Source organism: Panthera uncia, chromosome B4, assembly GCF_023721935.1.
Source record: "Panthera uncia isolate 11264 chromosome B4, Puncia_PCG_1.0, whole genome shotgun sequence".
Taxonomy (NCBI): Eukaryota; Metazoa; Chordata; class Mammalia; order Carnivora; family Felidae; genus Panthera; species Panthera uncia.
In genome coordinates, this window is record NC_064809.1 from 110,403,536 (window position 1) to 110,430,757 (window position 27,222).

Consider the following 27,222-nt stretch of genomic DNA (forward strand, 5'->3'; position numbering starts at 1 on the left):
TTGGTATATATGTATCTTCAGGACAGGAGATATTAAAATTTTGTATCAAACACAGACATTTTTGGGGTGGCTGCGTGGCTCAGTTGGCTAAGTGTATGACTCGATTTCCACTCAGGTCATGATCTCATGGGCTTGAGGTCTAGCCCTGCGATGGGCTCTGTGCTGACAATACAGAGCCTGCTTAGGGTTCTCTCTCTCCCTCACTATCTGCCCCTCCTCTGCTCGTGCACACACTCTGTCTCTCTCAAAATACATAAATATTTTTTAAAAAGACATTTTCACTAGTAGAGGTTGGCGAAACTCTTGGCATGTTAGTAAGTACCCTGACTACAGATTTAATCCATTTTTTCTATGTTGCTTTTTGGAATATGAGGCTGTCATTGGCTCTGGGATAAGTACACATTATTGGGGGTTGGTTTATCCAAAACTGCATACGGTAAACTACGCTAAGTAGAGGTTTAAACTTGAAAATGAGGTTGAAAAGCTACTTTGGTCGTAGACACGTGGGAGAAAACAGACCAATTTGCCTCTCCACTGCCAATGTCTTCCACATCAAAGGAATTAGGTCAGAGATGCCACTACTACATTTCCTTTTTTATTTTGCACCTCAAAAGCCCTTTCTCTATCCATTTCTCCCTTTCTTTGTCCCCATGCAAAAGAAGAGTCAAAAGGCCCCAACATTCAGCCATTTTAGATTGAGTTACTACATGTTTTTTTGTTTTGTTTTGCCTTTTTGTTTGTTTCTTTTTGTTCGTTTGTCTGTTTGTTTGGGAGATCAAGGGAGAGGTACGGTCTTTGGAAAGACACTTTGCTCAGGTCTGACTTACTAATGAGGATCATGATAGAGTCGCAGCAATTTATATGTTGTTTGTGTTCTGTAGTCTGTTCATCTGAAGAAAGAAGGCAGACACTTGGTATTCCTTTACCTTAGAAATGTCTGTGTAGTATATTCTGCCTCAAATTTTCCTTTTTGTCTTCTTTATTTTTTAGAAAACTTAAGCTATTGAAAAATAAGTTTGTGGGGATGAAAGGAGCAAGGAAGTAATAGCCAAAGGGGAGACAATTTTGCCTCATTTCAGAGGATAGGTTTTAACTCTATTAGTAATTATAAACTTGGCCTGTTGGTTAAATTCTTCCAGGGTAGCCTATCATAACATCTCATTTTCCAGTCTTGTCATAACTATGTAAAAGACCAATGAATGCATATTTTTAAGTTAGAAATTATATACATATATACACACATACTTTATTAGTTTAATTTTTTGTTAACATTTATTTATTTTTGAGAGAAAGAAAGAGAGGGAAAGTGAGTGGGGGAGGGGCAGAGATAGAAGGAGAGACAGAATCCCAAGCAGGCTCTGAGCTGACAGCTCAAACCCTTGAACCATGGATTCAAATGCATGAACTGTGAGATCATGACCTGAGCTCAAATCAAGAGTCAGACACAACCAACTAAGCCACCCAGGTGCCCCCCCCCCACCCACACACTAAATAATAGCAGTGGAACCATTTTCTATATCTTGAAATTTTTTTAAATGCCTAATATAATGGAGTAACCACCTAGGTACAGTGTGAAATTCATCGATGAAAATTTCCTATAGATATTCAATTTCAAATATCTGGGAAATTCAGGACCTGCTATGAATGAATAAATGAATACGCATATACATGTGTACAGAAATTAGGCAATTTTAAAATGTGTAAACATCTAGCTTACTTTTTTTTATGGACTGTCTAGTTTTCACAGTTTTATGTTATAGTAAGGCAAAGATGTTTGAAATTACCGCAATTTACCTCAGGACAAATTCGATACTGCTTAATGACCAAAGAAAGAGATATATTTTCAAATCTAAATAAAAATATACTTTTCTGTCATCATTTCCCTTGGGGGGAAAGAAGCCATATTAATTTCTATATGAATAAAATCTCTCATAGCCTGTCATTTCCACTTATTACTTTTTCTAACATTTGAGCCTTTAATTGGGTATATGAAAATAGATCAGCAGTTGGGAGCTTAAAAGAATCTAAAATTTTAGTCTCTTGTTAGCTTAGGCATAGAGCTAGGCAAAATAGTTTTCACTTTTGGCAAAAACAATGGGAAAAAGCATTAGTCTCTCCAGGATGATTTTTGGTACTTCCTACTCTAGGGAAGTCCAGCAACACAAAGTGAGATCAGAATTTTTCACTAATTTCTGGCCCTTCTGTTTCTCCACATTCTGGCCATGAAATGTGGAAAACATATTTGTTCAAGGGCAACATGAACTTTTCCTGAACCTCTCAAGTTATCCACTTTTAGTCATAGAAAAACAGAACTTTTTGGTTCTTTCTTAACTTCAATTATTGAAGTAACGAATGAATCATGCAATCGCTTCTCCCATTCTCCATTCAATTAGAATTCATTTTCCTTTCTTTACTTCTCACATTAGAAGTAATATTAGTCCAAGGTCTGGATTTATAGAATGCTCAAAGACATGAAATCAGTTTTGTGGCCGGAGTGAAATGGCCAATATTCCTAACTAAAATTGTCCCTTTTCTGCCTCCCAAACTTCTTAAGCCAAAAGTACCATTGAAATATAATGATGATTAATGGAGTAGGACAAATTCTCTTTTAAAAGGTCAAAGTCTATTATCATGGTCAACTTTATTAGCCTCCAGAGTTATTTGGTCATTTGAGAGTAGTCACGCAAAGGAGATTGTTTAGAGATTGTTTATTTTATGAATGGAAAAAAACGTCAATGAAGATAAGAGGCATTATTTGTTTGAATAAGCGTTACATTATGTTTGCTAGATCCCAAGAGTTTTTCAAAGATTAAATGCTTCTTCTGATGCAATTGTTCTCAAAGTCTTATTTGGTTAATAAAAATAGGAATCTCCACAATGTCTGATTGTAAAAGATCTTACCTACATATAAACTAAACAGTAAGATCTCTGTAGGAAGAGGGGCATATGCTGATGAGAAGAAATGAAGAAAAGAGCAAGGGAAATAAGGAGGAATTACCCTACCATCCATCTGTCCCCAAACCCTCTGCTTTATTGCTTGAAGGGATGTTGAACAGCTTTCAGGAATTCTCTCTTGCTGTTATGGCTACTCAACTGAGGATATTATTATGGGTTACGAAAGAGGGTCTTAAGTATAAGAACTTTTATTTCCTTCCTACTCAATTCTTTTGTAGAAACCTTCCAATTATTTTGTTTTAAGAAAACAGGAAACTGTTAGCATTACTGGTAATGTATTTATTTATTTGAATTTTTTGCAGAAATATCACCTTGAGATTTACATTTTGCTTCAATTTTGTAAAAAGCGAATTTAGAGCTTCACATTACGAAACACGAAGGTGAACTGCAGGATTTGGGCACACACTCATCCAGACTACATGTTCTACCAGCTTAAAAGAATATGCATTGCTGACTGTTTTCCACTGTGCGGTGGCCTGGGAAACATCAGGTTCCCATTTCAATTTCCTTATATGCTTTCCAGTGCTTACAAGTGCAAAGAACAATTGTCTTAGAAATTCTTTGAAAAGCTGTTTAGTTTGCTTTCCTATCTTCAAGAAATCTCTGAATTCATCTGTGCTTCACACAGGAGCACATAACCTGAATTACAATCTATCAGAGAAAATTCCTCCACTTTCTGGAATACAACGTTATGAGGTAGAAATATACCGTGTGCAGATTCATACTGCATGGATATGCTAGTGTGGGAGCCAATAAACTTTTCCTATAAAAAATATTTTATGTCTTGTGGTCCATACAGTCTCTGTTTCAGTTAATTATTTGCATTTCATACAACGTTCACATGCCACGAACTACACTCTTTGGGGGGATTTTTAAAACTTCAAATGGTTAAATATATTAAAATAATCTTAGCTCACGGGCCATACAAAAACAGGCTGAGGCTGGATTTGCCCTTGGGCTGTAGTTTGCTGACCTCTCTGGCGCATTGGTTGGGAACCTGAATGTTGAAATTAGCCATTCTTGACCAGAACTAGAATGCTACCACTTCCTGAGCAACCTTACACAAAATACAAACCCCTCAGTGTCTCTTTTTTTTTTTTTTTACAGGCGCAACAATGTGTGTTTAATAATGTAAGGATTACATAAATTTGAACTCTTATCATGTACTCACGTGAGCAGGGTCATTTGGAGCTCTAACATTCAGGTAGAGAGGTAAATCTATGTCATTTTGTTTAATCTTCTGTATAAACAATAGTCAGCCACTATTTTTGGTGAATACCATTTTGCATAACTCAAGCCTCTTTGGGTCTTTCCCTCACACTATGCTGATTCCTCCACAGCTTTAACTTAGAGGGTTTTTTTTTTCTAACTCTTTAATCATATCCCGAAATTCTTTTAAACTCTCTGAAATGTTTCATAATCCTCTAAAAATGTGATGGCAAGAGTGGACAGAATTTTATGACCAAGTATGTAGTCATGTATTCAGAGTTTTTGCAAAACTGCACAAAACGTTCCCAGAATTGCTGGTTGGTATTTTCTGAAAATATAAGTATCACATCTATTCCTTTTTCTTTCAAAGAGTAAGGTGTCTTACATATTGTTAAGGATCCATTTTGCTGTTTATATTGTATTTGTATTCGCAGTTTTTACTTGAACTCAAAGTCCTATTGATGTTTTAAAGAATATCCTGTTTGATTTGATATTTTTCAACTTTTTGACGATTGCCTTTTCACTTTTATTTTCTCTTTTTTTAATACAGATATTCATGGCTTTTGCCCACTTTCCCTTTTTAATGTTGAGTTTTAAAAGTTCATTGTAAGTTATAGATAATAGACCTTTGTCAGATACAAGGCTTGCAAATATTTTCTCCATGGCTATCTCTTTTCTTTTCATCATTTAAACAGGGTCTTTATAGAGCAAAAGATTTTAATTTGATGAGGTGCAGGTTATCAGTGTTTCATATTTTACATTTAAGTCTGCAATTCATTTTGAGTTCATATTTTTGTACAATGTGTGAGGCTTAGGTCAAGGTTCATTTTATGCCATAGATATCCAGTTGCTCCAATACCATTTGTCAGAGGTGATCTTTATTCCGTCAAATTATCTCTAAATCTTTGTAAAAAATCAGTTGGCCATATTTGTGTGCATCTCTTTCTGAATTTTCTCTATGTTTCCATTTATCTGTGTTTCTATCTCTATAACATTGTTTTTGTTTGTTTACTATGGCTAAACAGTAAGCCTTAATATTGGGTAAAGTAATTCTTTCCATTGTATTATTTGTCAAGATTATTTTAACTATTCTTGTGATTGTGTTTTTACACCCTTTTTAGAATCAGCTTGACCAAAAATCTTGCTGGGAATTGCACTAAACACATACATTGATTTGAACATAAATGGCATTTTCAGTCATTCAGTCCATGGACATAGTATATCTCTCTGTTCATTCTGTGAGGGGGACTGTTGAATTCCTCAACTATAATTGTCATTTTGTCATTTTTTTGAAGATTGTTTAGATACTACTTTAATCACTTCATAATTCTTAGACCATTTGGTGTGATTTTTAATTGAGATACAATTGACATATAATATTGTGTAAGTGTAAGGTGTACAGTGTGTTGATTTGGTACATTTATATATGATAGCATTATTACCACAATAGAGTTAATTAACACCGTTACCACATTACATCACATAATTATCATTTCAATGGGCAAGACCACTAAAGATCTAGTCTCTTGGCAACTTTGAAGTATATAATATAGCATTGTTGACTATAATCACTATGCTGTGCATAAGAGCTCAGAAAGAATGTGATCTTGAGAGTTTTTCTTTCACCGTCGCGAGTATCTTCCTCACAAAGTAAAAAGCGGCAAAGTAACAGGAATTTGGCCTATTTCACTAGTGATAAAAGCGGCTGACAAAACTCATAAATTAGGAGTTGGAAAAAGTAGCAAATTTGGAAGGGAGCAAAATATTTGGCAGTCTCCAAGAGTCCAAGTGGATGCTGAAGAATTAAATTCTATGCAGTTCTGGTCCCATATAACACACACATGCTATGCAAAAGTTGTGCGGCCTTCATTCCGTAACAGACAACATTGACTTGACTTTTTGTGCTAGTAAGTACTGACTAGCAGTAGTCATAGCAGGGCATATAGTGAAGCAATTATTAACAAAGTTGTGAATAGAACACAGTTTATCTAACGTTTACACCCTGCTTAATAGACCCACTAGCCATATATATATACATAAGTCTGCCTTTACCATCTCATTACAGAGACTTTTATTAAATTTAAAATGAGAAGTCTCTTTTCTTAGTTTGGGCCTTTGTATTCCGCAGCCACCAAAGACCTATAACTAAGGGAGAACTTCAGAACATTCTTTCTGGTAGTGTTATTATCTAATGAATCACAGCTGATTTTCTTGGCTAAGTAGTCTCAGAAGAAAGTTTTATAATGTGTCCAGGGTTCAATAATTGCTGAATCAGTATATCTTTATATAACAGGAAAATAAGAAAACTCTGCAGTAAGCATGTTGAACAAGGTTTTAATTAAAAGCAGTTCTACAGCTGGCAGCAGAATCTGTCCCAACTCCGTTTTCATAAAATTATCCAAAATATTTTATAGTAATCTCTACCTCCGATTATTATAAAGGCAGTTGTATTCTCCTGACTGATATGAATAAGAATCATTTTCAGCACGTATAATTAATAGGGCAGCAAATTTACTTATATGTTATAGTCAGCCAACAATGGGTGTGTGTGTGTGGAATAAAAAGTCCACCCCTATCTCCCTAGTGTATGACCTCAATGTTGGAGAAGATAATAGAAATGGCTTATGTAAGAGATTAGTTCCTGATGTTTATGCACTTGAAATCCACAGAATGTGCTGTTTGTTCAAAAACAGAAATGAGCTTGCTCTTGTAGTCAATGCCTTATTTACATGTACGCATGTGCCATGTTTTTAAAATACGTCCTCAAGTACAAACTCTGTCAGTAGCTTCCAACCTCCATCTCACTGCTGTCTTATGACATTTTCTTTCTTATCCTCCTTTACTCCTATTTATGTCAAGTGGTGATCTGACATTATAAAGAAAAGGCTAGCCAAAAACGCCTGCAGCTTTTTCAGTTTTCAAAAAGAGAGCACGACGTTTGAGGTTTTATAAGCCACGCTAAATGTCTTCAGTTCTCTGGTGACTTTGATAAATTACTTTAAAGGAGTTTTGTTATAAGGAAACAAATCCCCAGGATATATAGTTCTCTCGCTGCTTCAACTCCTTAGTTCTCTCCTGATTGCCCTGGGACTCTGAGAACATCTGGGAGAGCTCTGATTACAAAATCCAAACTCTTCAGAGCACAGAGCAGTTTGTAATTCTGATTTCCCTTCGTGCTGAATCTTGTGTTCTCATCCCTTCTTCACTCCTTTCAGACAGATGCCATGTTCCAAGATCTCTTTTAAATGGGCTAAGTAAACTTGAGTTCCATGGAGTTAGTTTTTCTCACCACTTAAGGGAAATCTGATGTAACAGTTTTCATTACGTCTCAATTGATATCATATAGGGTGAGGCAATCTAATATAAAGAGAGACAAGGGATGTTCTACAGGGATCTTGGGTTGCAAAGCCAATTCCTTAATTTCAGTGTTGTAGCAGCAGGTATATAGTTCCTGCACGAATTGGTCCATGCGCTTATTAGGAATTTTTCCTCAAAGTGTCAACTTGGAATTCATTGAAGTTACAGACTGTATCATGCTTTATTCCTGTGTGTGTCCCCAGTGCCCAATGCCGACACTGGCACACAACACGTAATCATTGTTTCATGAATTGAACTTAAACGCAATTGATAGATAAATAGGTAAGGAGATAGGTTAATTGAGACATAATTTTTATTTTTTAAGATATATTTTTCAAGCTTTTATTTAATTATTTTGAGAGAGAGAGAGACAGGGAGAGAATGTGCGTGGGGGAGGGGCAAAGAGCGAGGGAGAGAGAGAATCCCAAGCCAGCTCCATGCTGATAGTGCATAGCGGGACAAGGCGCCTGATACCGCAAAGAGTGAGATTGTGACCTGGGCCGAGATCAACAGTCAGATGTTCAACGACTGAGTCACCCAGGTGCCCCTAAATAATTATTTTTTTTAGTTTGTGCATCCTACTCCCATTTTTCTATATTTAGTACTTTTTTTTTTTTTTTTTTTTTTTTGTTAGTGATGATGATTGCACACTTCGGTGCATGTACTAAAGAAAAACTGAATTGTGTACTCTTTTAAAATGGTGAATTCTATGGTATGTGATTTATATCTCAATTTTTTAAAAATGATCTTTATTTTCTAAGGCAGTTTGAGGTCAATTTCCTGTTTCTGGCCAACAAAAGCCTTGCTGATACTTGGTGGGGCTGCCCTATCCTGCTTTCTGTTTTTTCTCTCTGCCAGGAAGCCAGTCTGCGTTCTCTCGGAGCGGGATGGTGACGAGGCCTGGCTGTGACTGCGTGGGCCACTGAGACCAAGGATGGCCTGGAGAGCTGTGTGCAAGACCCGAGATGCCCCCCAACTTCCCAGAAGGACGAAAATCCCAAGTCCTTGCCAAAATTTCCTGGGTCTTACTGCCTCAGGGCTATTCCTTCTCTGGCTCTAGAGGAGCAGACCCTGTAGAAGGATCCCATCAAATTGGCTCATGAACTGCCAGCTTCCCTCTGGAGTGCACTGGGCAGCCCGTATTGTCAGGTGCCCACATGGTGCAAGCAATGACCTCCCCCGGGTTAGTAAAACATACAGACCCAAAAGTTAAGTAGATAGGTATAATTTTTGAGCATCGGTTTTTGTCTGCTATATGTGATATTAAGGTAAAATTACAGTTGTGAGCTTAAGATGTTGCAGCCTTGTACTGACTCACAACTATCGCTTATTTAGCTTTGTTGTATGTGCCTAAGACTTTATAACCACTATTTAATATTCTCAAATCAAGCTATGAGTTAAAGCATTATTATCGCATAATGTAAGAAAGGAACCCCAAAATGGAAAATCTAAATAACTTTCCCAAAATTCTGTGGCTGAGATTTGACTTCAGATATCGACGCCAAAACCTGGAGTCTGAGCCATTATTGTTGCAACCGGCCCTCCACTGAGAAAGATAAAATGTGATACCAAGCTCTGATAATAGCTCCGTGTCACTTGGGGCAAATGATGGAAAAGTCTTTGACATTTTCTCATTTTGAAAATAAAAGTGGAATTAGTTAATGTATCAAGTCCCTTTCAGTTTTAAGTGTAAAGATTCAGTAATCATAGATGGCTGTTAGTTAATTCCAGTCACTGTTATTTCTTTTCTACCAAATGCAGAGTCATGAGGAAGGCAAGGAGGCAGCAGCCATACGCGAGCACTCTTACCCATGAATATATAGGAAATAAGTGACTTATGAATTAAGTCACTTTCAACTATATAGGAAATACAAGAAAATAAAATAGATTTAAGGCAGGAAGGGACCTAAGAATGCACCCAATTAAAGGCCCAGATTTTACGAGTAAGGAAAGTTTTGGCCTAAAGAATTTATGACTTGCCCAAGTTACATAATCATTTTGTTGTCAGAGATTGGACTACATCCAAAATTTTAGTATATTTTTCTTTCTACTAGAGTGTGATATTGATTCCTTTCCTGAAGAACTTAAAAGTTCAGAAGAAAGACTGTAAGCATAGAAGGTACACATAATCATTAAAAAACAAAAACAAACAAACAAACAAAAACCCTGAGAAATCTGTGTCCTCAACAAATCAGTTTATGTGTGCATTCAGTCAAAAAACATTCATTGACAACCTCTGTCTCAGGACTGCTTAGGTAAGGCATGGTTCCTGACAACAAAAAACTTCTTGTTTAGTGGAGGAAGCAGATAAGTAAAAAGGCTGTCACAAAAAATCTTAGTAAATCCTATAATGAAAGGAAGCACAAGATACTCCAAAAATGGCACATCTTGTCCGGATTGAGGAGGTTAAAACACTGATCTCCAATTTATTATCTCATTTACCTTCTAAAAAGTCATATATGTTTTTAAACCATCTACTATCTTGCCTATTTTAAGTTGATATCTAAACTTTTTCATCAGCAATGCATATGGTTCCAAAAAATTTAATTTCTAGCATATTATAAATATTGATCTGTAAAAAATAAAGCTATATCTCTCTTTCAAATATATCTAATAAAATTTAAACTGCAAAGCAGTATGTCACTGTTACTCACTGAAATATACATGAGCAAGCTCTATTTTGACAGTCAGAAATCTTCCATCATTCCTTGTGATCCTTGAACTCCTATTTATGTTTTAACTCTTCTCTTAGAGTCTTTTAATAGACTAACACATGAAAACATTTTCCTGATTGTCTTAATATTATCTCTACAACAAAAGTATTTACATAGATTATGTAAATCTAAAATATAATTTTCAGTGTATAGTTTTACACATAACACATAATTCACTATAGATTATATAATATAATTTAATTTATTTCAATAAAATAATTCATGTTAACAATATAAATTGTTATGTAAATTTAATTTATATATATATTTTTCAATATAGGCATTTTCTGGCTGTTAAGAACAGTCTGTCCAGAGTTATCATTGCAGTGTTTATCCCTACCAACTAATAAAGCAACAAAAACATATTACTAATTTAATGACATGGATAAGAATAATTTTCAATTATTTCATGTATTTATCTGTGAATATTAATTATTGCTTGACTAAAGCAGGTTACAACATTAATTTTATTCCTGATATAAAAAATTCATTTTTATAGAGGCTAACACTAATAAACCCTTTTACATAAATATATATGTGTGAATATAAGAAATTTTTTAGAGAAAAAGTACCAATTTAAAAAATTTCTTTCCGTTTATATGCCAAAAATCACATAATAATCCACCACCAAATAATTTTAGTAAACCAAAAGCTCCAATAGACCTTCTTTTAATTTTGTTGAAAGCAAACAATTGAAAACTATCTGACATCAAATGGATTTGTTATGAAGAGTTACTCTATTAATTTCTGAAAGGTATTCCTATAAAGCTTAATCAAATCTGGTCAAATTATTTTTAATTTTGCTTGTTACTCTTTCCATTAGAGGCACATTTATGAAGTCATAATTGGTCAAAACTGAGGATAAAATTTCATAAAATTGGAAATTTTACATTGTAGCATATTTTCCTTCTGTAATTGTAATGTTGATTGGGTCAGAATATCTTAAAAGGTATGAGAAGTAGACAGAAAAACAGATTCTTAATAATTATATTAGTGATTTCTCTTTATGGTTAACAACAATGTTTGTAATTATGTCTCTGACAGAATTTGTATTTTTTATATCAACTGAGGGGGAGGATAAAAATTTTAACTAAATTAAACTGAAATTTTTTTTAATACTTATTTTTGAGTGAGAGAGAGAGACAGTCAGAGCATGACCAGAGGAGGAGCAGAGAGAGAGGGAGGCAGAGAATCCAAAGGAGCCTCCAGGCTCTGAGTTGTCAGCACAGAGCCTGATGCAGGGGTTGAAATCATGAGCCAAAAGATCATGACCTGAGCCGAACTCAGCCAACTGAGCCACCCAGGCTCCTCTAAATTAAACTGATTTTTAAGGCTCAGGACATATTTATACATGGAAAAACTTTTGTCCTAATCCTCTATGTGGAAATTAACATCAAGAAAAAAAAGAGAGAGAGAGAGAGACAGAAAGACTGGGCCTCAAGTAATTGTGCAGCTTGCCAAAGGTATATTAATAAACTTGCCGTTTGTATTATTAATTATTGAAATATATTTGTAGAATCCACCATATTCTATAAAAAATTAGTAGGAATGAATAATGAACAAATATATATATGATTGCAAGGAATTTTGTAAATATGGAAAATTGCCTACATTTGAAAAAATGGGTATACTAAGTGTGTGCTTAACTTTCTAAGAAACCACCATACTTTTTTTTTCAAGGAATTGTACCATTTTGCATTTCCACTAAAGGTGCCTGAGAATGCTAGTTATTCCAAATCTTTGCCAACACTTGGTAGCACTAATGTTTTAAATTAGCCACTCCAATAGGTGTGTAGTGTTTTATACGATTATGTTTTAATTTGTACTTTCCTGATAACTTGTGATGTTGAGGATACTTTGTAGGTTTATTTGCCATTCATATGTTTTCGTTGGCCAAAGATCTGTTTAATTCTTTTGCCTTAAAAAAAATCAGATTGTTTCTCTTGAGTCATAAGAGTTCATATATTTTGGACAGAAGTTTTTGTTTTCATTTTTGTTTTAATCAGAAATATGTTTTTCTAACATGTTTTCCCAGTTAGTGGTATGCCTTTTCATTTTCATAAGTGTATCTTTTGAAGAGCAAAAGATTCTTAATTGTTAAGAAGTCATATTTTTCAAATTTTTAGCAGTTCACTCCTAGATGTTTATCCAAGAGTTGTGAGATGATATGCCCTAGACATGACTTGTACTTAAATGTTTATAACAGTTTTATTCATAATAGCACCAGCTTGGAAACAACCCATATATCTATCAACCAGTGATTGGACAAACAGAATGTTGTCTGTCCATACAATGGAATACTACCAAGCAGTAAAAGTAAATGAACTACTGAGACACATAATAACATAAATGAATCTCAAATGGATTTGAAATGCTAAATGAAAATGCCCAACATAAAAGATGATATGTTACGTGATTTCATTTAGATGCAATCCTACAAAAGAGGAAACTACTCAATGGAAAGCAGATTCCAGTTCCTAGAGACTGGGGGAGGTCGGGGGTGGGGAGAGGTAGGGCAACCGCATACAAAAAGGCAAAAGGGAATTTTTGAGAGGATGCAAATATTCAATATCATGACTGTGGAAATCATTTTATGAATGTGTATAGCTGCCAAAACTCATTGCATTGTATACTTAAAACTGGTGAATTTTTTTATTTATAAATTAGACATCATTTTTTTTTTTTTTGCTTTTTTTTTCTTTTTGTTTTCTTTTGATTTGTTTTTACAAATCAGTTTCTAAAAATTGAAAAGAATAGTACGGATTTACAACATAACCTTATTTTTTTATAAAAGTTAAAAACAAGGACTTATAAATCTTACTTCTAATATAAGTCCCCTTTAATCAAAGAAGTAATAAATAAGGTTACCTAGTGGAAGTAAATGTACAAGGAGGAAGAAACAAGATCATTAAAAAAAAAAAAAAAAAGTAATCCCTCCCACCACCCTACTCTACTACATCTGAATTAAAAACATTTCTAAGGCCACACTTTGCCAGGAGAGAAATTTATTTAAGATAAAAGGTGGGGAAATTTAAGTCCTATATCAACCACCAACTTGATTAAGGAGGCTTCATTAACATCTACTCTGCTAATAGGTCCCTCCATTTTCTGGAGAATTTTATGCCCTAGAGCAAGATGAGTATAGATAAGTGGCCTAAATTGTCAAAAGCTCTTTTAGGACCTCAGGTTCATAGGACATTTCATCTGTAATAGGGTGGAACACAAGTGGAGGGGAAGACTATGTTCCTCTGGAGGTGAAGTGTCATGGCCGGAATAGTAATTCCTAAGAGCTTTTATCTAAATTAAGGGGCGAAAAAGAGAGTACAAAATACTCCAGAGGATGCCATAAGCAGAGGCTAAAACCACATCAAGCAGGTGAAGAGAAGGGAATGCTGTCAATAAAACACTTTAACACTTCTTACAGTCCTCTAAATTGAAAGAACAGGAGGACACACCATACCGGACAGAAAGATTATATATATATACACACACATATATATACACATATATACATATATATATATATATGTGTGTATATATATATTCCTCTCCATATGTATATTCCTACATTTTATACTCATAATAGCACTGAACATATATCCCCCCTACTTCCTTACAATCATTAATCATTAAGAAAGAAGATATATCCTGGCTGACATCATTAAGGGAATGAAGAAATGTCATGTAAGAACACTGCCTGTCATATTTTCACATGGTCTGAGCCCAGTTGGTTATCTGCATAATGCTGCATTGACCACAACCTCATGAAGAAAATAGCCTTCTCCAGCCACATCATGGTCATTATAGGGTCATCCTGAACTGCCTGCTTTCCTGACTCATTATTTCTATCTTTTGATTCATCTAAATAAAGCAGTGTTTCTTTTTAAAAAAATTTTTTAACATATATTTTTGAGAGAGAGAGAGAGAGAGAGAGTAGGAACAGGGGAGGGACAGAGAGAGAGGGAGACACAGAATCTGAAGCAGGCTCCAGGCTCTGAGCTGTCAGCACAGAGCCTGACGCAGGGCTCAAACTCATGGACTGTGAGATCATGACCTGAGCTGAAGTCGGCAGCTTAACGAACTGAGCCACCCAGGAGCCCCTACAGCAGTGTTTCTAACAGTTGATGTGTTCTGATTCTAATGTTTTTTAATGAGATCCTTTTGCTTAGAATCCTGTCTTGAGAAGCTTGAACACCATTGCCCTCCCTATATTCTTTTTTCACAGATATGTAGGCGTACATGTACTTTATGTCAAGAGAGGACTACTGATCTAGTTCATGGGTTCTCAATTTACAGATGAGAAAACTGAGTCTGGAGAAGTAAAAACTTGTCAAAATATGCATAGGTCATTAGTGGTAAAGCTGGGATTAAGATCCAAGTCCCCTGGGTACAGCTGAGTTTTCCTTTTCTTACTTCATACTGTGGAAAGAATGGAAAGATTTCTAAAGACTGAAGCTAAGAGAAAGGGCTTTTCATGCTTAATGAGCAGGGACTCAGGTGAAGGTACAACAAGTAATTCATTCTGGCTAAAGGGCAGAGTGCACTGGCTAGGCATGAGGGTGAGCTGTGAGCTATGACACAATTGATCGCTCAAGCATATGTTCCGTGGACAGAGAGGAGAAGGCCACCTGACAGCTAGGATGTTGTCAAATCCATCTGAGAGGCAAAAAGCACCATAACTAGCATTACGAGAGTAACAATGAAGTAACAACATATGGTTAGGAAAGTAATTGGTTATCTCTTTTTCTTAACTAGAAGGGCTCCCTGATAATAAATTCAGAATAACAAGCTGAAATTCATGATCTCAAAAGACCATGAGTGTAAAGAAAGAAACAACTAAATGCATAACCAATCGTATCTTAAATATCAGGATTGAATCTTTAATGTTGCCTCAGAAATACGCTCTGAATACTCCAGCACTGCAATGAGTTGGAATAATCAGTCCTTTGAAAAGAAACATTAATTTCCTATGCCAGGTCTAAAATCTCTTTATTAATAACTCAAAATAGATAGAAATTGCATTCATGTCTTCTGGCTCCTGATATTCATTTAAACAAGTTACCTCAAAAGATGAAAGAAATTTAATTAATACTGAGTTTAGGGATCTAAATATATTATTTTAAGGGGTTGATTTTTAGGTTCCAAGGCAGCTGTTAGTGGATATATTCTTCAAGTTTATGCTTTGGCCAAAACTACATGAGGGGTTTTGTTTGAGGGGAAATTAAAAGAGGATTTTGCTCAAGAATTTAATTTCCTAAATCTGACTTTCTTTTTTTTCTCTCCCCACCCCACCCCTAGCAGATCAGCACAAAATTTCAGAATTATACTCATCTGGCATTATTTTTCTACAGTAAAACTAGAAATTGAAGGATTTGTTGTGTAGCTAAAAGCATATTTGTTTACTGGTCTTTTAAATTCATGCCTATGGGGTGGTACCTTGACATGCTATTGAGTCTTTTCAGAGAGATGAAGAAGTCAGGGGAAATCATGAGGCTGGAATAAGCATCTCTGACGTTCCTTAAATTCATGGATTATTTTCAACTCTTCTGAAAAATCAGCAAACCCAGTCCAATTTTCACTTGCTCTAAGGTCAGACTGCCATTCGTCTTCCATTCCAATGTTCTATCAGGCCATCTGCTTTCACATGGTGTGGTCATGTGATACAACTCCTACAACGTGCATCCCATGGTCACTCCTGTGCATACTTTGCTATGAAATGGGGGCCCTGAGGTCAAACAGTATTCTGCATGAGACTCCCCGTGTGTATATCTTGCTCCACGCAAGCCCCTGAATAGCCATGCTGGGTGAAGCTCTGTGGAGAGAAAAAGCAAAGCCATACCTGGATTATGCGTGTATTCTTGTGAAGACCAACACTAGCCCTTCTGGAATGAAGGGGGTAGATGACTTACCACCAGTGCCTAGTTAGTTCTCTTGAGGAACGGTGCCATACCAAGATCTCAGCGTTGGGCTTTGTGGCTGGCAGTTTGGTCATTCTGAATTGACCAGAGTCTTCGTAAATGGAGCCCATTAAGCTGGTGCCTATTTTCATATCTGCCACCATGACTACCCTGTTCATGCGCCCATTGTGTCAGTTCTGGGATAGCTCTAGGCAAAGACTAGATGAATCGTTTTGTCTTCTTGGTTGTTCAGTGTATTTCTCCACAGTAGATGTTTTCTGGTGGGTATTAATATGCAATAACACAAGTTTTCACACTTCATTCCCATTTCCTTGTGTTCAATCACATGTCTCTCCTCCAAACATCCTTGTTTCTGATCTTTCGGTCCTTTTCCTTCCGGTATGGTTATAATGTATCCCTTGTTCATTTTTGGTTTGAACCTTCATATTATGCTGAGCCTTCCATAAACCAAACTTAAGTTTTTTCTTCCTCTTTTATCTGGATGTACAAGATCCTTATATGGATAGGGGAAATGAAAACTGGAAGAAGGTCACTGGAACGAACAACTCTGGTGGGTGCTTTGGAGATCTGGGCCATGAAGATTACTTAGGTCCTCTGATCCTGCTCAAACTCAATTCCATTTGCCTCTTATGATGGACTGTCCTGGGTCTTTTTGTTATTACGTTTGGCAGGTCTGACAGGACCCCCATTTATAATACACAGTGTCAGAGACGTGGCCACTTGGTGCCACGTGGTAAATTGTTTCACATCTTCCAGGGTCCGACGTCTTACCAGGAGCTGTTTCTCAAAAGGAATAAAATTGCCCTCTGGTGATGCTATGGCCATAGGCCAGAACCACAGGAGCTTGTGTTATAATTCTCTCTCTGGGGCTTGCCCGAACACCACACTGCATCTCTTTTAACCACTTATTCTTCAAACACAACTGGCCCCACTGGCAGGGCTGTTTGCATTGTAGCCTAAATTTTCTGCAGATCCCTTTATTGCCTTTGGCTTTACTCAGAGCTGGTGGCCTTCTGTGTCACTTAGTATATTAGCCAGAGAAGCAGATCTAGATGTAAAATCTGTTGCCTCAGAACCCAAAAGCCCCTCCAAGCACTGTGCTTCCTTCTCAGTAGTAAGGGATTAAAATACAGAAATGTATCTTTTACTTTGCAAGCATTGTATCAGCACACCCCTCCCCATAGGTCCCTATAAAATTGTACTGAATTGTAATGTTCTTGAATCCTCGTAAGTTTTTCTCACTCCCTGTGGAGTAAATGTATCTTCCCTAAGCTTTTATAATCTTAATAAACTCTTGCTCATTCTGATTGAACTGCAAAATGTCATCAATATAATGGATCAATGTAATATCCTGTAGAATATTTCTCTCAACATGATTTGTATCTCTTTGGACTACATTATGACAGAGGTTGGGGGAGTTCCATTCCCAGAGCAAAACCATATATGAATATTGTCATTCATCTCAACAAAAATGCACAGTCTCTGTGGTTTTTCATTCATTGGATAGGAAAGAAGCATTTGCCAGGTAAACAGCTACATACCATATCCCTGAGACTTATTAGTTGGCTCTTGAAAAGATAGCAAGTCCAGCACAGCATTTTTAAAAAATGTTTATTTCTTTTTGAGAAAGTGCAAGTAGGGGAGGGGCAGAGAGAGGAGGGCAGAAGATCCGAAGCAGGCTCTGAGCTGACAGGTTAACAACTGCAAGCCTGATGTGGGGCTGGAACTCACCAACTTCGAGATTGTGACCTAAGTAGAAGTCAGGTACTCAACCACATAGCTACGCGGGTGCCCCCAGCAGAGCAGTTTTGATCGGGCCAGCTACCATGTTGGGCTTTGAGTAGACTATGTTCTCTCTAAAATCTGTCCATTTTGCATAGGAAGCAGAGTAGCATATTAAATGAATACATGATAAGAACCCTCACCATTGCATCTTTTAGATCTTCACAGATGGCATAATCTTCTCAGCTCACCCTGAGATGTGGTATTTTTTTTTTTAATTTAATATCTTGATGTGATGTGGGGAGAGGTTGGGGAGATGTCATTGATGTTCACAAGGCTTTCCTTGCTGTCATAGCTCTCATTCTACAGGTCTGAGATCCAATGTAGGGTTACCCCAATTGCCAAGAATGATAATCCCAACTATACATTCAGTGACCATGAAAATGAACCAGTGATCCTATTGAAAACTAGATTTTAGCATGACTCCACCATTTATTATCTGTCACCTATAGATCACCCCTCTGATGGGTGGCCTGCAATAATGTTTTGGGTTTCCAGGTATCACATCCATTCATACCCAATGTCTAACAGTCAATTAAGTGTCTGGATAGTATCTTTAATTCAATGTACAGATACCCAAGTCAGTGTTTATAGTTTCCCTTTTAAACAAATAAGAAATGGGAAGCATACATTTAAAAAAAGGTGTGAACAGGGCACCTGGGGTGGCTCAGTCAGTTAAGTATCTGATTTCAGCTCAGGTCATGATCTCATGGTTTATGAGTTTGAGCCCCACATTGGGCTCTATGATGACAATGTGGAGACTGTTGAAATTCTCTCTCCCCTCCTCTCTTTGCCCCTCCTCCCTCTTAAAAATAAATAAAAATAAATACACTTTAAAAAAAAGAGAACTATCCTGACATAAATGGAATCATAACTCATGTTACTTATGCTATTTGCCTGAGCAATTCATGCATGCATGCAAAAAACATTAAGGCCTTATTTTGGGGGCAGATTGTGCTAGATGCTTGAACTTACATAAAAAGCATTCAGACACAGAGCTAGAAATTTTGTCAAATTTCTCATTTGACCATATAAATTTAGAAATGATATTTAAAAATGATTCTTAGTAATTGAAAAGGATATAACCAAATATGATATCAGTTATATTATTTTAAGGAGTTATACTCATGTAATTATTATTCTTTTTCTTTAAAAATGTATTGGGGCACCTGGGTGGCTCAGTTGGTTAAGCGTCCGACTTCGGCCGCTCAGGTCATGATCTCGAGGTCCGTGAGTTCGAGCTCCGCGTCGGGCTCTGTGCTGAATGTTCAGAGCCTGGAGCCTGTTTCAGATTCTGTGTCTCCCGCTCTCTCTGCCCCTCCCCTGTTCATGCTGTGTCTCTCTCTGTCTCAAAAATAAATAAACGTTAAAAAAAAATTTAAAAAAAATGTATTGGTTCTGGTTGGCAAGAATGTGGAGACAGAGGAAACTTTTTGCACTGTTGGTGGGAATGCAAACTGGTGCAGTCACTTTGGAAAACAGTATGGAGTTCCTCAAAAAATTAAAAATAGAACTACTCTGTGACCTAGCAATTGCACAGCTAGGTATTAATCCAAAGGATAAAAAAAATGCTGATTCAAAGGGGTACATGCACCTCAATGTTCATAGCAGTGCTGTCAACAATGGCCAAATTATGGAAAGAGCCCAAATGTCCATTGAGTGATGAATGGATAAAAAAGATGTGACATGTATATGTGTGTGTGTATATATATGTGTGTGTGTATATATACATACATATATACATATACATACATATGTGTGTATATATATATATATATATATATACACAAATATATAATGGAATACTACTTGGTGATGAAAAAGAATGAAATCTTGCCATTTGCAACAATGTGAATGGAACCAGAGGGTGTTATGCTAAGCAAACTTAAATCAGTCAGAGAAAGACAAATATACAATTTTACTCATATGTAGAATTTAAGAAACACAGCAGATGAACATAGGGAAAGGGAAGGAAAAATAAGATAAAAACAGAGAGGGTGACAAACCATAAGAGACTCTTAAATACAGAGAACAAACTGAGGGTTGCTGGAGGGGAAGAGGCAGGGGGATGGGCTAAATGGGTGATGGGCATTACGGAGGGCACTTGTTGGGATGAGCACAGGGTGTTGTATGTAAGTGATGAATCACTGAGTTCTACTCCTGAAACCAATACTACACTGTATGTTAACTAACTTGAATTTAAATAAATTTAGTTTTAAAAAATGTATTGGTTCTAGGGGCACCTGTGGGGCTCAGTTGGTTAAGCATCTGAGACTTAATTTAGGCTCAGGTGAGGATCTCATAGTTGATGAGATGGAACCTCACATCGGGCTCTGAGCTGAGTCCTCTTGGGATTCTGTGTCTCTCCCTTTCTCTTTGCCCCTCCCCCACTGCTTCTCTCTCTCTCTCTCTCTCTCTCTCTCTCTCTGTCTCTCTCTCTGTCTCTCTGTCTCTCTCTCTCTCTCTGAAAAAAAGTATTATTTCTAGACCCTTCAAAAAAAGTTGAAGCAAAAGACATTTAAGTAAATGTATTAAAAGGATGTTGATATTGACTTATAGCTGTCACATATGTCACTGCACACCTACAGGAGGCACCAATCACAGGGACTCAATGTGACTGGAGGCACCCATTGTGTACAGCTCACTGCCTACACAATTGTGTATAAAAACCCTACAATCCTATTACCTGAAATCGTGCTGTAGTCCGAGCCTACTGTGCAGGATTAGGAGGAACGTTTTTGCCTCATTCTCATGTTTGAAAGCCTTGAATTTAAAATTTTGCTAAGTTCAAATGAGGTTATATAACCCATTTTATAATGTTTATGCACTACAAAGTTTTCGTTTGGTAAATGTAAATATTTAAAATGCAAAATGAGTTTTTAAAACATTGTTATTTCATTCTTTAACAACTAGAGCATTAAAAGACAATTAAATAGACAACAATAAACAAACAAAACCAAAGGGGTCCAGGTTTCAGTGCGTGCCAGTGTGGTGGAACAATTATTACTATTATCATTTCCGCCTATCATTAAGAAAGCACGTCAATTACACAAGCCCAGATGCTAGATCACAAACACAACTTCTTTAATGTTAGTTGGAAGTTGAGCTCCATCTCTGAGGGGAGATGAGGAAAGAAAAGAAGAAAATTTTCTATCCTGGCAAGGCGGGCACTAACCCTTCGTACCCTTGGGAAGATACTTCTGTTTCATAACCATTCATTGTGTTAAGTCCTAGGGATACAGGACGGATGTGGTATCTCCTTTCTCATGCTATTTAGATCTGTAAAGGAAGACCAAAAATGTGGTAATTAATTATAATTATTTCTGCACACCCTATACATAATACACCATGTGTTATGTACTCTGTGCAATATACTAGTAATTGTATATAACTACTTAGGTCACATGCCCATGAAACAGGCCTTGCGTAGGGGATTCTTTTCTGGAGACAGAGGGAGGAAGCTATGGTAGTAAGCATTTATTGACTCCCTAGCATCCAATCCATCCCATGCCCTTTCCTTTGTAAGATCCATTTGATTAAGGTGGAATTAACCCCATCCTCAGATCCATGTGGATCCTAACTGATATAAACCAATTTGTGTAATCTTATCCCCTTCACCTCAGTGAGACTTTAAATAACGTAGGCCTATGCCAAAGAGGCTAGTGCTGTTTCTAGATGGAAGTGATCTGTTCAGACGGGTCCAATCAGATTGTCCAGACAATTTTGGCTGTTTGGGAAAGAAGGTCTTTCTCCAGGTGCTATGATTTTCAGAGATGAGGTTTGGAACTTCTGTATGCCATTTTTCTACCATGAAAAAAGCCAGCTTGAAAAGATGGCTCTCAGATAGCTACATGACTAATACCTTCAAGTCTTTGATTTAAGCCAGTAAAAAATCCCTCATGGCAGCTAGGCATGGGGAAAGAAGTTGAAGTGTAGATTGCACTACTAAAGTCCTTAAAGCAGCATTTCAAAATTCCAGATAAAAGAAATAAAAAGGTGGGGTGTGGGTCGCCTGGGTGGCATCGACCTTCGGCTCAGGTCATGATCTCACAGTTCCTGGGTTCGATCCCCGTGTCCGGCTCTTTGCTGACAGCTCCGGAGCCTGGAGCCTGCTTCAAATTCTGTGTCTCTCTTCCTGCCCCTACCCCGCTCATGACCCCCTCCCCTCTCTCTTTCTCAAAAATAAACATTATTACTTTTTTTAAAAGGAGGGGTGGCTGGCTGGCTCAGTCAGAGAAGCATGTGACTCTTGATCTTGGGGTCATGAGTTCAAGTCCTACATTGGATGTAGGGATCACTTAAATAAATAAAAAAAAATTAAAAAGGAAACTTACTAGATGATCAATGTTGGCACAAGCCATGCAGATACAGTAGTAGATGAAAAACGCTGCAAGAACAAAATGTTGTCAAAAACTGAACTCCATGCTTCAGAGCCAAAATATAACACAAAGATAAAGTTTGGGATAAAGAGGAACAATAGTTTTATTGCTTTGCCAGGCAAAGGAGACTGCAGCTCACTATTGCCTTCAAAAAACCGCAGGCTATCCAGAGGAAGGGACTGCTGCGTTTTATAGGGAAATACGGGATCTAGTCGGTTTCAACAGGAATTGCTAAGTGCTGCCAGCCCCCTTGGTTGTTTTCAGGGTGGTACCTAGTTCCTGGGAAAAAAAAGGGGGGGAGGATGTTTGCGGAAAAGAGGAAAATGGTTACTTTAAAATGGAGCTTCGCTGAAGCATCAGTGCAGCCATTTTGATTTTTGTTCAATTTTGTGCTTCTCAGGGGTTTCAAAACCAGGAAGTGTAAAACTGTAATCTGGCTGTTTTCAAATCTGAATGTTCCCCTTTGGCCCTTCAAAGGGGCTTGGTGTGTCAATTGTCAGCTGCAAGTAGGAATTCTGAAGAGGAACAAGAGGGAATCCTAAGAAATGGGGGCAGTCGAAAAGAGGAGGAGGAAAAAAAAGAAAGAATAAAATTAAGAAAGAAAATGGTACACAAAGGTTTACTGAGTTATTTAATTATATTTCTGTAATGCACAGAGCTGGAAAATGGCATCGGAAATAACGATATCCCTCCATTAGATATTCCAAATCTGTGCCACTTCCACAAAGCCCATCCAAACCATGAGTGGCCCACTCTAAATTGATTATTTATCTTACTACAGAGAAGTGAGATCATCGAGGGCCAAATGACTCAGCATTCTACCATTCTACTTACAATAACCCCTCCATCCACAGAATTGTTTTTCCCTTCTCTGAATGTCTCCAAAGAAGAGGTTTCCCACATCTCTGTTGAGGCTAAACCCCACACCTCTACTCCTCATCTTCTCTCTAGACCTGGTTTATCTGTTTTCCCTTCAAACTTTTATTTTCTACAGACTCCTTCCTCTCAGCTTAGGTATATGCTTAATGTCTATGTCTTTGAGAAATTTCTCCAATACAGTGTATTGTTTTCTAGCTAGCATTTTGGGGGGAAAAAATCTACACTTGTTTCTTCCACTCATGCTATGCTACTGAAGCAGCATTGGCACGTAATAAATGATCTGAATACCAAATCCAAAGGACTTAGCCTTTGACATTTTATTATTTTGTTTTCTTTCTTTTTTTTAATTTTTTTTAACGTTTATTTATTTTTAGACAGAGAGAGACAGAGCATGAACGGGGGAGGGTCAGAGAGAGGGAGACACAGAATCCGAAACAGGCTCCAGGCTCTGAGCGGTCAGCACAGAGCCCGACGCGGGGCTCGAACTCACGGACCGCGAGATCATGACGTGAGCCGAAGTCGGCCGCCTAACCGACTGAGCCACCCAGATGCCCCTATTTTGTTTTCTTTTAATATTATTAATTTATTTTGAGAGAGAGAGAGAGAGAGAGAGAGAGAGTACAAGTGCAGGAGGGACAGAGGAGAGGGGGAGAGAGAACTCCAAGAAAACTCCACCCTTACTTAGCACAGAGTCTCATGCGGGTCTCGATCTCACAACTCTGAGAGTCAGAAGCTCAATGGACTGAGCCACTCAGGTGCTGACATTTTATTTTTTTAATTCTTCCTTCTTTGTAGGAACTCTATGCCCTTGGTTTCTCTGACATTTTCTTTTAGATCTCTTCTTACATAGCACCCATTTTCTGGAATTCTTCTGCTTGCTATTTAAATTTCTACGTTTCTGACTTCAGATCTCTTCTCAGTCTACACCTCTCCCCTAGGAAAACTGAATTCCCATAACCTATGTGCTGATACCTTTATATCTCTACTTTAGACTTTTCTGCAGGTACCTGACCCATTGAACTTATTGCCTACTAGATACTTGCACTAAAATATCTCTCAGGAAGTTCTGTTTTCTCCACTCATTGCTGAGCTTCTGTCTCTTATTTCCTATCTTGATTAGGGACACACATTTTCCAAAACAAGAAACGGAATCAAATCAACACTCACCTGTTATTACCTTCTTACAATTAGTCACTAAGCTTTTACCATCTCTTGTATATCCTACTGCAGTAGCTTCCTGTTCAACTGTGCTTCTTACGTCCAATTCCACCCTCCCCCATCTCTTCCTCCACATGCTGCCAAGAGGGATCTCTCTAATCCAAGTGAAATATAAGTCTGATCATGTTATTTTCTTGTTCAGAGTTCTCTAACAACATCCCATCACCTGCAGGATTAAAGCTAAGTTATTGCTCAACACCTTTGGCAGACATACAAGAGCCTGCGTGCTTTGCTGCTTATGTTCTTGTCCGGCCACATCTAGCTTATTAAGCAAACTGTTTAAAATTCTCCAAACACCTAATGGTGCTTTCAGGTCTTTAGCTTTTGTGCATGCTATTCCCTCTGACTAAACTGGCCTTTTCTTTATCTTTTCAACTTTAGAAAAGTCCTATGCATCTCTCAAAACCCAGATAAACGTCATCCACAACTGAATCTTGGCAGAATTTTAATAGTACTGAAAGTAACCAAATAATATACACAAAGACAAATAGGAATTAATGACTTTCTCTTAGAGTTGAAAAAAACCAGGATTTGGATATTTGAATTAAGTTAAATTGTGAAATGTGGAATTAAAAATGACACCCATACTGGTGCTCCTGGGTGGCTCAGTCACTCTTGGTTTCAGCTCAGGTCATGATCTCAGTTTGTGAGTCTGGGTCCTTCATTGGGCTCTCTGCTGTCAGCACAGAGCCCGCTTCTGATCCTCTGGCTCCCCTTCTCTCTGCCCCTCCACTGCTCACTTGAGTGTGCTCTCTCTCTCTTTCTCAAAAATAATAAATAAACATTTAAAAAAATGATGTCTATGCTAACATTTAGTTTCTACACCAAGCCTCTTCCTCCTTTAGGTCACTTCCTTATCTGGTGAATCTTGGTGGGGGGTAGAGACTCCCTCCCTCGTATAAAAGTGAAACCTCATTTTCCTAGATGCAACCTCACCAGTTTTTAACTCTTTGACTCAAAGGCACTTACTGCATAGAAGCAGGACTGATAGGAAATCCATCTTGGCAAGAATAGGGCAGCAATTTAAGCTGCATCAACTTTCAGAGAAGCAATAGTTGGGATTCTGACAGCTTTTCCAAGTTCTAGCCCCCACAGTTTCCATGGTACAACAGCTATGCTCGTAGCTAGTGGTAGTTGCATGGAGGTATTTAAGGGACCAATTCCCTGACATCACTTTAGAGATTATTCCCGATGGTGTGGTCTCTAAACGGGTAAAGGTAGAGGTGAATAACAAAACAGAAGGCCCATGCTTGCTGTCAAGGGCAAGTAGCCTGAAAGAAACATAAACTGAGGTAAAATGATGGAAACATGAAGTTAAAGTACAGCTTGTAAGCTGTGCATACAAAAGTAACAATGATTTCTGGTGATGAAAACACAGGAGGATTCATAAAGAGATATATTTTTAATTAATTCTGGAAGAATGAGTAGGATTTTTGGTAGGGCAATGTCTGGAGTGAAGGAAGTAGGGATTGTTATTAAGGCATGCTTGGTTTTTTGTTTTTGTTTTTGTATTTTGAGAGAGAAAGCGAGCAGAGGAGGGGCTGAGGGGGAGAGAGAAAGAGAGAGAGAGAGAGACAGACAGAGATAGAGAGGGGGGGGGGAATCTTAAGTAGTTTTCATGTCTGACACAGAGCCCAACATGACCATGAGATCATAACCCGAGCTGAAATCAAAAGTCAGATGCTTACCCAACTGAGCCCCCCAGGTACTCTAAGGGATGCTAGGTTTAAGGAACAATATAATCAAAAGCAAATAAGAGAAAGTAGATAATGGAAAAAAAATAATGTAGGCTGCTGTTTCAACTATAATCAAGTACTGAGGAACATGGTCCACTTTGAAGATGATGGTCTAGTTGTTTTTAGAAACAGGAGAGTTCACAGGCACACATATGAGAGGGCTCCAGCTTCTCCCACAGGTATGAGTTCCAAAGGCCACATTCCAGGTCTGCAGAAGTGCAAATAGTTCAATAGACCCTTGGCTCATGTAGACTCAAGTGCCTTGGGTAGTAGCTGATGTGCTAAGCCCACCTCAGCCCGGCTCTTGTCTCGTGTGGTCCAGAGTTGCACAAATCATGGGTCAAATGATGACTTTCAGCTTTTTTTAGAGTGAAGTAATTTCTTCAAACTAATCGATCATAAATCCAATATTTAAAATAGATAAAGAAGATTCTCTTGGTGGATGGAGACATGGAAGATCCCACCGCCTTTTTCTCTGGGCTCCCTCTTGACCACGTCATATATTTTGACACTTGACCTTGGACTTCTAAGAATATAAAGAATGAAGGTTTCTAAACCACTGTATTATACAAAAGTGAAATTCCATAGCAAGAGCAAGAAATTGCTTTACAGGAGTCATGATGAGGGAATCACACTTACACACGTTTGATTTTTAAATGGGCTGTATCAAAGCCTCTCGGAGTCACCTAATCTGTACTGTGATATAAAGAGGAAGAAGAGGAGCAAATAAGCTACACATGTAAGGATTTTATGGAGACTCATTAAAAGTAGGAAGGAAAGAAATAAAATATATGTTATAATTTGGGGAATAAAGACTTTTTAGATATAAATTAATAATAATAATAACAATAATAATATTGAATATTGGGGTAAGGACTGCTCTGAAGGTAAAGGGAAAAATCTATTGTGTTACTTAGTCTCTTGTTAAAAACCAAGATGCAACTGTAAAAATTTTGTTGTCACTGATTATAGAAGAGGTAAAAGCATAGGCATAAATATGTGTCTATTGCTTTTATAATAAATCTGTGATAACTATAACTGAAATTATACTTTTCAATGCTAACAATGTAATAAT

The 27,222-nt window shown here is 37.4% G+C and overlaps 1 long non-coding RNA gene across 1 annotated transcript in view; it reads right to left on the reverse strand.

Annotated features, from left to right (window-relative positions):
* Nucleotides 1-20,998: 20,998 nt before the first annotated feature.
* Nucleotides 20,999-27,222, reverse strand: part of LOC125919407 (uncharacterized) — a 78,651-nt gene continuing 72,427 nt past the window's right edge. Inside the window, exons 5-6 of the long non-coding RNA XR_007456765.1 lie at nt 22,270-22,852; nt 20,999-21,214 (exon numbers count right to left, since the gene is read on the reverse strand). This is a non-coding gene — a long non-coding RNA (uncharacterized LOC125919407). The remainder of the gene's footprint in view (nt 21,215-22,269; nt 22,853-27,222) is intronic.